This window comes from Octopus sinensis, linkage group LG18 (assembly GCF_006345805.1).
Source record: "Octopus sinensis linkage group LG18, ASM634580v1, whole genome shotgun sequence".
In the NCBI taxonomy this organism is placed as follows: Eukaryota; Metazoa; Mollusca; class Cephalopoda; order Octopoda; family Octopodidae; genus Octopus; species Octopus sinensis.
The window spans coordinates 29,402,431-29,419,042 of record NC_043014.1 but is presented as its reverse complement, the minus strand read 5'-3'; positions in this window follow the sequence as shown (position 1 = coordinate 29,419,042).

Sequence of the window (16,612 nt, the reverse complement as noted above, 5' to 3'; positions counted from 1 at the left end):
TTGCAGTAATGTACAACACTGGAAATGTCGTTTATGTAAATTATAAAGAGTAGCGGGCTCAAGACAGTCCCCTGGGGAACACCGCTGGTGACTTTTGCTGGGCTTGAGTGGACTCCATCAACTACAACATGTTGTGTTCTATTCGCCAAGAAATACTTAATCCAGTGTAGAAGTTTTCCACGGATTCCAATTTTGAGAGTAGGATATTATGGTCAACCCTGTCGAACGCTTTACTGAAGTCAAGATATATGACATCAGAGTTCGAACCTGTTCCCAAGGCTTTGAGTATATCTTCAATGTGGTGTAAGAGCTGTGTTAGACAGTCTCTGTCACAGCGAAAGCCATGCTGATTTGCATTTAGGAGTTTGTGGGTCTCCAGGAAGTCAGCTATCCTTGATCTTAATACTCTTTCAAACACTTTTATTATGTGGGAGGTGAGTGAGATTGGGCGATAGTTGACTGCGAGGGATCTGTTTCCTGTTTGAAAACCGGGATGACAGACTGGGATAGAAGCTGTTTCGGTATATAACCTGAGTCTAACGAATTTCTCCAGAGGTTGGTCAGAGGGACTGCAAGTTGGTGTCTACATTCCTTCAGGAGACTAGCGGGGAATCTATCAGGGCCTACAGCAGAATAGTATTTGACCTCATTTATTGCTGCTATGATGTCAGAGGCAATGAAGGTTATGTCTGAGACTTTATGTTGGGAATCAACTTCGTTCGCTTCTCTTACGTCTATATCAGTGGAAACACTAAATACAGAGCAGTATTGTTTCTGCAGTATTTCTGCCATTTCTTTATCATCAATCAATGGCCCAATGGGTAAGACAGAGGTTCTATGCTTATTTGCATAAGAATAGAACACTTTTGGGTTCTGTTTGATGTTTTTGATTACCCACTGTTCATCCACAGCTTTTTGATTTTCAATGGAGGGTTTTCATGTCAGTCTGCAGATGAAGTTTTTCCAACTCTAACCTTTTCATTGCTGTTGAATGTGGATGTTGTATGTGGGAATATTTTAATTGGTTGATTTTTTTTTATTGAGTCTTTTGATACGCCTGATGAGTGTCTTTTTCTTTTTAGGGTGCCGGTTTCTGTTTGTGTTAGTAGATTTCGTAGGAGCGTGTTTAGAGCATGTATAGGTGACAATATTCTCAAAGTGCTGCCATGCGGTCTCAATTTGGGTGGAATTGAGAGTAAAAGACCAGTCGATGAAAGACAGATCCTTTCTGATTGCTCCCCAGTCCGCTTTGTGGAAGTTTATGTTGTCAAATGAGTGCCATGGAGTGGGATTGGCTGGGTTGGTTTTTATATGTCGGGAATTAAAATTGCAGAGTACCATGTCGTGGTCTGAGAGAAGAGTTTTCAACTGAAATACTGTGAACGAAGCTAGAGTGGTTAGTTAATATTAGATCCAAGATCGTTTTATTCTGTCTTGTTGGTTCAATCACTAGCTGAGTCAGGAAGAATTTATCCATTAGATTAAAGAGTAATTCTGCCGCTGCTTTATCTGATGTAGAGCATTTGCTTAACTTCAGAGTATTTGTGGGCCAGTTTATATGAGGGAGGTTAGAATCACCCATCACTAGTATGTTTCCGGAGTTGTATTTTTGAAGGAAGGACTTGATTTTGTTAAGGCACTCTTCAAAGCACTTTAGAGGTGCTTGGGGACGCCTGTAAAGACCAACAATGATTATGTCTTTGGCCTTGTTGAACAGTGATACAGATTCATAGTAGCCATTGGAAAATATATCCTTGGTATCAAGTTAAAAGGAGTCATGGATAAAGATGGCTGTCCCTCCTTTATTTCGGTCTGTGCGATCTGCACGAACGATGGTGAAATCTTTTATTTTCACCTCGGCATCCATATGGGTGTTGTTTAGGTGAGTTTCAGTAAGGATAAAGAAAGGGAAGCAATGTGCTGTTTCGGCAAGCCAACTCTCTATATATCGGATCTTCCATTTTTGGGCAATGATTGATGGGTTGATGCCACGTACATTTAACAGGAATGTCGAGGTAAGGTTAATTTGATGTTTGCATTGTTCTAAGTTATGTTTTATGTTGTTCAGTGGTAACAATGTGGGTAGTTTTTGTATGGAGCTGTGTGTGTATGATTTTCTTGTTGGTAGTGGGTGTGTGGTCCTTGTGATTTGCATAAATGGTTGCTGATAGCTCGTTGGATCTCCTGGCTTAGGTCGGCCTTCATATTTTCTAGGTAAGTCAGTAAAAAAGAGTTGCTTCTTTAGTTTGCCACTTGGTCAGAGGATACATAGTTCATGTTTATGTTATTTGGTGTTATGGTGTGTTCATGGTTCTGTCTTAGTTGTTTGATTGTAGGAGGTGAAACGTGGTTGTATTTTGTTTTTGTTGTTGTCGTAGATCTCCTCTGTTGCTGTTTATATTTATTTTGCGATCGTTTTGTGCCCTTCAGATGGTGGTGCTTGCATTCTGGGTTCAGGCACATCCTTAGTGACACAGAAGTTTGGCACAGTTTAGGATGGAAGAAGGTGCATCCATTGCCTTTTGTGCATGTATATATATAATTTTAAAATAGGATAAAATCTTTATAAGAATTTATCAAGTAGTTAGCGTGAAAAACTTCATAAGGGAAAACTTATTAATTATTCCCTTTAAATATATTCATTTATATGAAGGGCATTACTATACATAAATGCCCTTAATATAAATATAAATATATATATATATATATATATATATAAACATAGGGTGCGGTGAATAAACTCTAGTCTAAATTACGCCTAAAGGAAAATAACACTTACATCTCATTTTAACAGAGATAGTTTCCAAAACTACATAAAAATATCTTGAAATAAAGAGTAAATTCATTCAATAAAATGGCCATTGGCTTCAAACACGGCCTCCAGACGACTTCGGAATCTCCTGCAACTCTTCTGGACGGTGTCCTTGTTTAAGTTGGTCAATGCTGCCATAATCCTTGCCTTCAGTTCATCAGAGTGACAAGGAGTTTTGTTGGTCTCGTGCTCAACTGTACACCTACATAATAATGAAGGAGGTTTCAGTCTGGGGAGTTAGGTGGCCAGATGTCAGGGGTGATCTGGTCGCAGAAATTGTATCACAGCCATTACTGGGTTCTCCTGCTTGTGTGGCATGGTGCAGTGTCTTGTTGCTAGACATAGGGGTCTTCCAGCAGCCATCTTACTAGGTAGATTCCGGTAAGTGAACATTTAGACGTATGTGCAACAAACAAATCACCAAAATTCCTAAATTTCCCACTTTATGTTTGCTCTGACAAAACCACAGATCAAATACGTATAAATGAACTATGTTTATGCGCCACAAATAAATAAGCTATAAAACAGATATAATCACTATCAACTTCATCAAAACATTACACTATTGTAATTCACACACAATCGCATAGATAACTATATACACGCATGCATACAGATATGTAACATATCGACACACGTATCCAAGCTAGGAACCTATTTTCTACTCTTTTCTCTTTTGACAACCTGTTGTTCATGTTGAAACAATCTTGACATTTGGCGCAATTACTGTCCACAATCAAGTGGCCTAATATGCGACCACAATACATAGTTGCTATTCATATTGCCTCATGACACATTCGCTGCAATAACACAGCTTCAAATTTTGTCGCAGTTATCGTTCATAGAGTCGCATGACCCCCGATATACAGACGTCACTGAGAACTAAGCAATTTCTATGCCAGACCTGGTGACCATCTTCAACCAGTCGAATGTGTCTTATTGCAATTTGAGGCTCCATGAATTGGGCAACATTTTCAACCTCTGATCAGAGTGGAGACAAATGCTGTTTTACATCACTTTTCTAAATAAAGAAATCTTTACGCCGGTAAAGTAAATAAAAATAAATGTTCTTAATAAGTCCAGAAGCATTTTCGACTCACTTCATTATAGTCGCATAAGTGTGGAAAAACTTAGTTTCTCACATACGCATGCGTGTGTGTATTCGTGTACGTGTGTGTATGTGTATGTGTGCGAATTATGTACATACATATATGTATGTTATATATGTATATATACACACACGAATGCATGCACGAGTACATGTATATGTATATATATGTGTGTATATGCGCGAGTTGTATATATGTATAATATTTTATCTATGTGTGTAAAAACATTTATATTTATTCTATATGTAATAAATTGTTTGTTGGTTGTTCGTTCCTTCTCGAGCCACGCCTGGCTCATAAGGGCCAGTTTCCCGGTCTCCTTGGCGTATAGGTTCCCCACCTGGACGGGACACCGGTCCATCGCAGGTGAGCTGCAAGAGGAAAGAGTGAGAGAAAGTTGTGGCGAAAGAGTCAGCAGAAGTTCACCATTACCTTCTGCCGGAGCCGCGTGGGGCTTAGGTATTTCGCTTATAAACACACACATCGCCCGGTCTGAGATTCGAACCCGCGATCCCTCGACCGCGAGTCCGCTGCTCTAACCACTAGGCCATGTGCATCCACTATATGTAATAAATTGACGTATGCTATTTTAACTTTCCCGGCAGTTTCTTTGATTTACACCTAAAATTTAATATATTTATCCTTCTTACTTGCATAATTTGAACGTTTTCTGTTACTGATTTAACTATAACAGCACTATGCTATCATTGACAGCAAAAAAAAAAAAAAATTAACGCACATCTGCCAGATATCGCTGGTAGCGCGACTACTTTGCCCATTTATTTCGGCTAGAGATATTGCTTCCTTAGGGTGGGTATTTAAAACAACATTAGTATTCATTTTGTACTTAATTGTAAACATATTTGTAAATGTTGACACATAGAGTAATAAGCATGACAATTCTCAAAAGACGACGGAATATTTTTGTACAGATGAGATAGCGTTTAAAAAGTCATTTTATTTGCACTTATCAATTTGAAATATGACGTAACTATTATAAATATACAAGAAATATATAGTTAGATGCTAAATTAAAGTAAAAATTTTACTGTTGTTCATAGTAGGTATCATAAATATCAATTTTAGAGAGAAAAGAAAAATAGACACAATGATACTACACGAACCACGCTCCATCTGTTAGAAATAATAGTCAAGTATATTGAAATTAGCCTACTATCTTAAAATAAGTGAAAAGAATTATTGCAAGTTCTCTTGAAAGCTCGTAAACACCCCCGCCGTCAACAATATACATAATGGGTATGTGTTTGCCAAGGTCTGTGTATGTCAAGGTCTGTATTGCATATCACACGCGATCGAGTCTTAATTTAGCAGCGACTCTTAACAACTTTCAATGAGATGGGTGTATGATATCAAGAAATTGAAGATAAATTTCCAGTTGAATTAACATGCTTAGGGATAAAGGACAACTTACCTTTTGGTGAGGGGTGACTTTGTATCAGTTTTTTACTTTGACTTAGACCCATCAGCATAACATTGCCTTCAATCAACAGTCATTTGACTGTGACCATGTTGGTGCACCGACTTAAAGGGTTTTAGTCGAACAAATCGACCCTAGGACTTTTTTAAAGCCTAGTACTTACTCTATCGGTTTCTTTTACCGACGGGGACGTAAACTCACCAACGCCGTTTGTCAAGAGGTGATGGAGTGACAGAAACAGAAACAGAAACAGACCCGTTGAAGAAAAAATTTTCTAGATGAATTACGGTGTGTGAAGAAAATCTTTACCTGGAGAAAACGTTACTCTACCACATTAATTTGCTTAGATTAGCATTTTCTTCTTCAAGTGGTGAATGTACACTAAGTAGGCTGGCCAGGCAACAGAATGTGGAATGTACAATCTACAATTATGTTAGAAATATATTTGACTTAAAATTATTTAAAAAATCGTTTGAACTCAAACCCCTCGTAATTAGAAAGGCGTCTGGAAATAATGATTTGTAAAATATATACAAATTTGCATCTTTTGACAAAAAAAAAAGGAAAATTTTTAAAAAATTGAGTCAGAAGATGGTAAAATAATATTTTAATGATTCATAATCTAAAAGAATTAAATATTGTAAGACACCCTCCGTTGTTCTATTGATTCTGCCAATCTACTGTTTCTATGTCTAGAAAAAAATATTATATTAAGCATAAGAACCACTACAACAAATTTCCAGTAGCAAAATGACTTTTAAATGCAATCATGAAGAGAAAAGTCAAAATATTTCCGAAGAAATTTGCACGATACACAAAATATTACCGAAGAAATCGCAAGAAAAAAAAAAAGAAAAGAAAACAGATCAAAATATTATGGGAGAAATCGTATATATATATATATATATATACACACTATATTATTTACTATTTACTATTTAATTGAACGCCACGCATCCATTTCCAAGTGGGCATATGTGTGTCTGTGTGTGTGCGTGGTCTTTATATCTGTTTCTGTCATTCCATCACCTCTTGACAAACGGCGTTGGTGAGTTTACGTCCCCGTAACATTACGCTTCGGTAAAAGAAACCGATAGAGTAAGTACTAGGCTTTAAAAAAGTCCTAGGGTCGATTTGTTCGACTAAAACCCTTTAAGTCGGTGCACCAACATGGTCACAGTCAAATGACTGTTGATTGAAGGCAATGTTATGCTGATGGGTCTAAGTCAAAGTAAAAAACTGATACAAAGTCACCCCTCACCTAAATAAAAGGTAAGTTGTCCTTTATCCCTAAGCATGTTAATTCAACTGGAAATTTATCTTCAATTTCTTGATATCATACACCCATCTCATTGAAAGTTGTTAAGAGTCGCTGCTAAATTAAGACTCGATCGCGTGTGATATGCAATACAGACCTTGACATACACAGACCTTGGCAAACACATACACATTATGTATATTGTTGACGGCGGGGGTATTTACGAGCTTTCAAGAGAACTTGCAATAATTCTTTTTCGTAGGTAGAGGGAACTGGATCACCAAGTACATATATAACATGTAAATTTTAGGTTAATAATCTCTTTTGGATAGAAAAAGTCGAAAGCAGCTTCGAGATCCAATTCCCAAAGGATGTATGTATGTATGTATGTATGTATGTATGTATGTATGTATGTATGTATGTATGTATGTATGTATGCATGCATGTGTGTGTATGTGTGTATTTGTGAGTAAGCATGTGCGTGTGTGTGCGCGCTTGTACCTCTGTCTATTTCTGTCTATCTATCTATCTATCTATCTATCTATCTATCTATCTGTATGCATGTATGTATACATATGTATGAATGTAAATCCACACACATGCATACATATATATGTGTGTGTGCGTGTGGTGTATATATATATATATATATATATATATATATGCTGACATACAAAACACATACACATTCATCGTTGGATGGCATATAGATATGTGTATTTTTCTGTGTTGATATCTATACATAGGATTTATTATTTTACTACATACAGTGGAGGGACGTTATGAATAAAGAGACAGCCAGAAAATAAATCACTCACTTCCGTAGCGTTTAAGATTCAGTTCTTCATATGAAAGTTAAATAAATAATGCCTCAAATTTTTGAAAAATTCTCATTTTTATTTATTTCCTCGCCTCCTCTCTTTGAGTGTCATTGTTTCTTTTTCCTCTCTTTCTCTACAACTCTTTTTGGGCACATTTCTTACGCCACCTCGTTTCTTCGAATATTCTATCTTTAAATACACGTTATGTGCTAAAATAATGACGTATTGTGAATATTTTATCATTTTCGCTGACACTCTATGGATATAACAAGCGAAAGAGAATGTTTTATGATGAATATATTTCGCAGCCGCCTCTATTTTTATCACAACTATATTTAGATAATCACATATTTCAAATTTAATAACGAATATCGTTGTTGCTGTCTGTGCGGCTGTGTTTGTAGCTATTGGTGCTGATATCATTTTTCTTCCTTCTCATAACTCTTTCTATTATAGGCACAAGGACTGAAATTTTGTTGGCCACTACGTCCACCTCAGTACTCGAGTGGTGCTTATTTTATCGAACACGAAAGGATGGGATAAATGTCGAAAGTGGGAGAAATTTGAGGTCAGAAAGAAAAGTGAGTAAAAAAGCTTGTAAGCATACATAAGCACACAGTTTCACATTTAAAGAGAAAGTATAGAACTTCAACATTCTATTTGTGAAAGCAAATAAGCGCGACCAAGAACAAAAGACAAACACTGCTCAGTAGCAGAAGTAGAGAGAAATATCATTTTATTGGAAGAAGAGTTCACAAAGCGTTATATCCAGTTTCACGATTGCAATCTTCGGACGAAAATCGAGAAGTAAGGACTTAAGCAACGCATTTAAAGGCAACTAGAAACATCAAACAATATATATATATATATATATATTATATATATATATATGCTGACATACAAAACACATACACATTCATCGTTGGATGGCATATAGATATGTGTATTTTTCTGTGTTGATATCTATACATAGGATTTATTATTTTACTACATACAGTGGAGGGACGTTATGAATAAAGAGACAGCCAGAAAATAAATCACTCACTTCCGTAGCGTTTAAGATTCAGTTCTTCATATGAAAGTTAAATAAATAATGCCTCAAATTTTTGAAAAATTCTCATTTTTATTTATTTCCTCGCCTCCTCTCTTTGAGTGTCATTGTTTCTTTTTCCTCTCTTTCTCTACAACTCTTTTTGGGCACATTTCTTACGCCACCTCGTTTCTTCGAATATTCTATCTTTAAATACACGTTATGTGCTAAAATAATGACGTATTGTGAATATTTTATCATTTTCGCTGACACTCTATGGATATAACAAGCGAAAGAGAATGTTTTATGATGAATATATTTCGCAGCCGCCTCTATTTTTATCACAACTATATTTAGATAATCACATATTTCAAATTTAATAACGAATATCGTTGTTGCTGTCTGTGCGGCTGTGTTTGTAGCTATTGGTGCTGATATCATTTTTCTTCCTTCTCATAACTCTTTCTATTATAGGCACAAGGACTGAAATTTTGTTGGCCACTACGTCCACCTCAGTACTCGAGTGGTGCTTATTTTATCGAACACGAAAGGATGGGATAAATGTCGAAAGTGGGAGAAATTTGAGGTCAGAAAGAAAAGTGAGTAAAAAAGCTTGTAAGCATACATAAGCACACAGTTTCACATTTAAAGAGAAAGTATAGAACTTCAACATTCTATTTGTGAAAGCAAATAAGCGCGACCAAGAACAAAAGACAAACACTGCTCAGTAGCAGAAGTAGAGAGAAATATCATTTTATTGGAAGAAGAGTTCACAAAGCGTTATATCCAGTTTCACGATTGCAATCTTCGGACGAAAATCGAGAAGTAAGGACTTAAGCAACGCATTTAAAGGCAACTAGAAACATCAAACAATATATATATATATATATATATTATATATATATATATATATAGTTAATCCAAACATGAAAACACAAAGAGAAAACACAACAACGCGAGGACGTGGAACAAATATAGTATTATTGGACGCTCAGGAAGGAAGGAAGGAAGGAAAGAAGGAGGGTTTAACGTTTCGAGCGGTGCTCTTCGTCAGAAACATAGGAAAAGGAAAGATCCAAAGAAGAGAAGACGGAGGGAAAAAAATCGCCAACGGTACACACGCGGTCACACACACACACACCACACACACACACACACACATATATATATATATATATATAACGGTAAGCTTTATGAAAATAGACAAAAGACGAAGGCAGGTTTACGGAAATAAACAAAAGACGAAGGCAGGTGGAATACAAACAAACAATTGTATTAGTATGGCGCTCAGGAAATATAAATGAAGCAAGTCTTTAACGTTTCGAGCCTACGCTCTTCAACAGAAAGATACACAGAGAAAAAAAACACAGAAAGAAGGAGAGAAAAAAATATGCGTGCAAAAGCTAGCGAATCAACATGGCGATCTGATTTCGGCCAGAAGTCAAAGATCAAACATGAGACGCAAGAGCGAAATTAGGGGAGATAATAGGGTTGAATGACCCTCGCTCAAACATAAGAGTGTGTGTGTGTGTGTATGAGAGAGTATTAGTGCGTATGAGAGGTCTAGACGTGTGTATGTATATATGATGTGATGTGTAAAGTCGTATGGTGTAGTGTAGAGAGGAGAAGAGGGGGTATTAGTGCGTATGAGAGGTCTAGACGTGTGTATGTATGTATGATGTGATGTGTAAAGTCGTATGGTGTGGTGTAGAGAGAGGAGAAGAGGGGGAGGGGGAGATGGGAGGGGTGAGGGGAGAAAGAAAGGGGAGAAGGAAAGAGGAGAAGAGGAGGGGGAGGGGGAGGGGGAGGGGAGGAGGAGGAGGAAGGAGAGGAGAAGAGGGGGAGGGGAGGAGGAGGAGGAAGGAGAGGAGAAGAGGAGGGGAGGGGGAGGGGAGGAGGGAGGATAGAGGGAGAGAGAGAGAGAGAGAGAGAGAGAGAGAGAGAGAAGGGGAGTGAGGGAGCAGAGGGAAGGGAAGAGGGAAGAGGAGTAGGGGTGAAAGGATGAAGGACTGAAGAGAAGTAGGGGTCGGGGGAGGTTAGATGAGGAGGGGGAGGGTTAGATGAGGAGGGGGGGAGAGTTGAGACCAAATGGCATATAAGAGCGAAGAGAGAAGATTAATTCCTGTTCATGGCGCAAACGGGAATCCGGATGGCCTCTGTGTAAGGACAAACCGAACACAGACAGGTGTTGCAAGGAGCGGAAATGGCATGAGACCGGTGTGTCGTTCGCAAGGTGGATGTCACAAAGGTGTTCCGCGAACCGGTCAGCCAAGCGGCGTCCCGTTTGTCCGATGTACAGGGAATGGCAGAGAGAGCAAGATACGCAATAGATAATATTGCTGGAGGTGCAGGTGAAGGAGTTATATATATACATATACCACTGACTGGATATATGAGATATATGCAAAAGTAAAGCATGAAATAAAAGCGGTGGACAAGTGAAACATTAAAAAATCAGCATGGAACCTTAAAATAGGTAATACGGTGAAATATACGATAAAAAAAAAGACAAAATTATTTCCGGAGTCATATAGATACATTAGGCTAGTTTCTCGAATTCCTTGTCGCATATATTCTGCTTTGGACGGGATACCAGTCAACCGAAGGAGTACTCATTTGACAGCTGAATAGACTGGTGCAACATAAAATGAAGCAAATTTTCTTAAGATAACAAAGAATCGCAAGAAATCGAACACACGATCTTACGAGCATGAGTGCAATATCATAAACATGACGACACCCGTCTCCGCACAAATATACAATAAATGGTAAAATAAGTTGAAAATAAAAAATAAAATTGTTAAGCCCTGTACTCCAGCATGGCTGCAGTCTAATGGCGGCGACATGTACAAAATTATATATATAACCTCAACCCCCCACACACATAGAGACAGATTGATTGATATAGATATTTATACATGTACTGAACGCACACTCTCATGCACACACATGTATATATAAAAGGCGGCGAGCTGGCAGAAACGTTAGCACGCCGGGCGAAATGCGTAGCCGTATTTCGTCTGCCGTTACGTTCCGAGTTCAAATTCCGCCGAGGTCGACTTTGCCTTTCAACCTTTCGGGATCGATAAATTAAGTACCAGTTGCGCACTGGGGTCGATGTAATCGACTTGATCCCTTTGTTTGTCCTTATTTGTCCCCTCTGTGTTTGGCCCCATGTGGGTAGTAAAGAAATATATATAATATATATATATATACACATATGCATATATAAGCACACGCAAACACACCCACATACGCACAAACATACAGACACAGATGCGAATACGAATATACAGCGGACTTCTTTTAGTTTCCATCTACCAAAACCTCTCACAAAGTTTTGGTCTGCCCGAGGCTATAGTAGAAGGTGCCACGTAGAGTGAAACCGGAGCCAGAAGTAAGCGGTTGGTAATCAAGCTTCTTACCAGACAGTCACGTTTGCGTCTATGGAATACATCTTGTATGTACAAATAGATGTCCGATTGCTACTACTATGCTTAGAGTCCCCATAGATTATCATGTTTCTCTGTGCTTCCAGTAGAGTGGTTAAGTAATTAATTTACTTGGTAGTATTGCTAGTTATGAAATTCCAGAGCAAATGTTGGAGAAATTAAGTTAAACACGAGTTTGTGTGATTAGTGACAACGTACGAAGGAAACAGTTAAACGTATAAACTACGGTGATTAGTTATCTGTGACTTAATGTAATAAAACGTTCCCTGGTGATCTGTTCTCGTTAAGCATTCATATGCAGTTCGAGACATAATGCATGCTTCTAAGCAACCATAATAGTGAAACGAACGTAGGAATAAGATGAGCTTCTGTTTACCTTATTTATATATATATATATATATATTATATATATATATATATATATATATATATATATATATATATATATATATATGTATATATATATATATATACATACATATATATAATATATATATATTCTATATATAATTAATCCAAACATGAACAATGAGAAAACACCGCGAGGACGTGGAATAAGTACAATGTTATATGGACGCTCAGGAAAGGAAAGAAAGAAGGAGGATTTAACGTTTCGAACGGAGCTCTTCGTCAGAAACCAGGGAAGGGAAGACGGAGAAAGAAAATTGCCAACGATATACATATATAATATATATATATATATCACCGTGATCACCGTGACCGACCAGTCTATCAGATGTTGCTACACATCGCTGGTCACAATGCGCTTCGCATTGTTTTAGCCTTCAAATGACGCCACCCCGCTGGCTAAGCGAGCAGGCCAACAGAGGGAAGAGTGAGAGAAAGTTGCAGTGAAAGAGTGGAGCTCAGATCGCCACCACCCCCTGTCGGAGCCTCGTGGAACTTTAGGTGTTTCACTCAATAAACACTCACTAGGAATCGAAATCGCGACCCTACGACCGCGAGTCTGCTGCCCTAACCACTGGGCCATTGCACCTCCACATATATATATATATATATATATATATATATTATATATTATATATATATATATATATATATATATATATATATATATTATATATAATATATATATATTATATATATATATATATATATATATATATTTCTTTTATTCTTTTACTTTTACTCGTTTCAATCAATTGACTGCGGTCATGCTGGAGCATCACTTTTAGTCAAAGAAACCGACCTCAGGACTTCTTCTTTGTAAGCCTAGTACTCTATCTTATAGTAGAAACAGCAGTAAGCTAATGAAGTTCATATGATAATCGTTTATTCCTTTTTGTCATATCATTTTCTCGTATATATATATATATATATATATATATAATATATATATATTGTGGTGTCCTGGACGTACATATATTTATATATGCATGTATATATACATGTAGATGTCGGTACGTACATATATGTTTGTATGTATGCATATATTTTATTTATTACACTATTGTCTGACAGCGCTTCGCGTCGGGTTCGTTCGAATTTTCGAATTTTCGAATCTTCGCTTCGTTCTGTCTCTTATCCTCCCAGTATTGTTTTATAATATAATTATGACGCGAAATTCTCTCCCTTTGCTTTACCTTCCCCTCTCTCTCTCCCTCTTCCTCATCCTTCTCTCAGCCGCGTGTCTTCCTCTCTCTCTCTCTCTCTCTCTCTCTCACTCCTCCTCACTTTCGTCACTGCTAATCCTTTTGCACGTTGCTTTCAGGCCGTAAGGTCATGTTTCCCTGCGCTCGCCAGTACCTCTTCCGTCCCAGCTAGAGCAAAAGCCCATCGTTTGTTTTTTTCGTTCGTTTTCTTGTTTATTTTGATTTCTCGTTTTGTATTTTCTTGTACATGTATTTTTAATTTTGTATTTTTATCTTGTATTTTATTACGCAGTTCTATTGTTACGTTCCGTTTGTGTTACATTTTTTTTCGTGCTTGTTTTACCCCTCTGCGAGGTTATTTTATTTTAATTCTCTTGCAGGAAGGCCTAGTATTGACGAGTCCTGTCCTGTCTTGCCTTCGAAACACGCTAAGTCTACTAGTGACAGCTGATGAAGGGGATTTTTCCTTGTGTAGCTTGTCCTGTACCTTGCTTTTCTGTTATAAATAATGTTTTTCCTGTTATTCAACTTTGTGAACACTATTACCCTGCGTGCGTAAGCAAAAGCTGGGTATTATAGTCGTTCGTCTTAGTCTGTATGTCTGTGTTTTTGCAAAATCACTGAAAAACAACTAAACGGATTTTCACCAAATTTGGCAGAAATACTCATTGGGTAAATGGCTCGATATCATTAAATTTTGGTTTGAATAGCTTCATAATTGGCGGACTGGTGAAGCAAAATGTTTCTTTTTCTTTATTACACATGCATAAACGATAAGCAAGGGAAATAACCCTTGATGTCATTTAGTTGAAATATGAATGCGTCTGAGAATATATTTATTAAATAAAAATTCATTTTACCCTTGTGTGCGCGCAGGGTATTCATCACCCCTCCGATGCCTTTTTAAATTTCTTTTACATTAGTCTTGCATCCATTTATATGGTTTGGGGGGAGCGGACTGACTTGGTGTATTTACACCCTTTTTCTACATCGAGAATATTTCTCCAAGAAAAAAATGGAGTGAATAGTTTCCTTACGGATTTGAATATGTCTTAAGCATATTTAAACTGGTAACGAGTTTTATATTTGTGTACATCACTGCATATCGCTTCTTTTCTGCATTCTAATACAGCTGGGCCACAGATTAGCATAACAAGGCACAGTAATTTGACTGGAATGTGATATGAGAGATCGGTTGTTTCGTAGCCAATTCAGAATACCTCTCTCTCCAGTGATTGATGTTGAAGAAATGACTACTCTGAAATCCAACGATCTGGGTAGAGAGCATCCGCGACTGACTGATGCATTTAGGCCTTTTTGTCAACAGTGAGAAATTTTCTCCTTGACAAACTGTTGGGAATAGCAGTCCAACGGGTTCGAATATGTCCCAGGCATATTTGAACTGGTAACAAGTTTATACTTAGTTCTCTATGACAAAGTTTTTTGAACACGCTTCCGTGGAACCCAATAGTTCCAAATCGTCTATTACTTGTTCCAGGGCTGATTTGTAAGAAATACCCCGGCAGCATTCCGGTATTTTGGAATATGTACATAGATATTTGTAAAGAAACTAGTTTTTTTTCCCCAAATATGTTTGTATTTATGTTTAATCTAATCCATAATCTAATTAGAATTTACTGCTGAACCATTCGTAGTTTCGAAAAGCATGAAATATAATTCCAATGATACTATTAAACTTGTAAGTATTTCTACATCAACACTACTAAATGTAAAAATCTTTAGTTTATTATGTGAAAATGTAGGAATTCTATATACAACTTCATTTGTATAGAATGAGATGCGCTGTTTATCGCGTAGAGAAGTAATGATTAATTTTTTTGTTCTTGTTTTTTTTTTTTTTTTCGAAAGGTGTGTAGAAATTGAGTTATTTCTATTTGATTCTTAGACGCTTATGTTTCTGATATATTTACTTGATTAAGGTTAATTGTTTAATGCAGAGTAACTAAATAAACATGCTTGAAAGTAAAAAAATAAAACGAATACCTGACTATGTAGCTAAGGATGATGTCCGGTCTTTTTTAAAATCTTAGGGCCTTTTGACTAGCATACAAATGTTCCGTAGTCATGATACAAACATTCAATATTGTAATATTTATACGATATTTAGCTGTTATGAATAACTAACAGTAGGTTTCGGTGGAAATTGGAAGTCAACTTTGGTGTGAAAGCCTGTCTATAGACTCATTAAACTTAAGCAGTCTTTTACTGGAAGAAAAGCAAATAAACAGGCTTCTGGATTGTATTGTTAATGAAATATCTTACTTCGTTAATACAAAATCAAGATCATTAATAAAAGATCAAGATCGTTAATACTAGATGAAGATCATTAATACAAGATCAAGATTTAATACAATTTCCAGCTATATATTTATATGAAATAACTTTCTTAATAATGAAGAACGTTTAATAACGAAGAATAGAGATTAACTGAATATAGAAAATGGTTTATGGTTTGGAGGAACATACTTATTTTCAAAATCTAAAACTCACTAACTTTTAATGTTGAATTTTTCAAGAAAACAACACCCTAAAATTATAGCACAATGTTATTTTAATTCTTTTTTGGGATATAGTTATAATATTTTCCCCTTAGAATATATTATAAATTCCCCCCAAAATTCTCTAATCTAAGATGTCCCATGACCACAATAAGTTTTATCATATGCATTTTTGATAATAAACTAGAATGGTCCGTTTCAGAGTTTCTGCAAATGTGTTTGTAACATTGTGAGCGATGGTGTATGCATAATTTCTACAGGATGCCTATGTCATAACTTGCGATTGCATTGTTTTGTCTGCCGGACAGACTTCTTACACTTTCCACAAGATGTCTGTAACCCTAAAAGGGATTACCTTGTTTCGCCCGTCACGTAGTGTTTCTGATTTCTCCACGGTACTTCCTATTATATAATATTCTTAAGTAAATTTCCAGGTTTAGTTACCAAAATTATCACTGCAGAACCCACATTTTTCTTGGTGGTATACGCATTACACCAAAAATTATAGGATATCAATCTGAAATTGGAATCAATGGTAAAGACAAATTATAGCTAAAGTG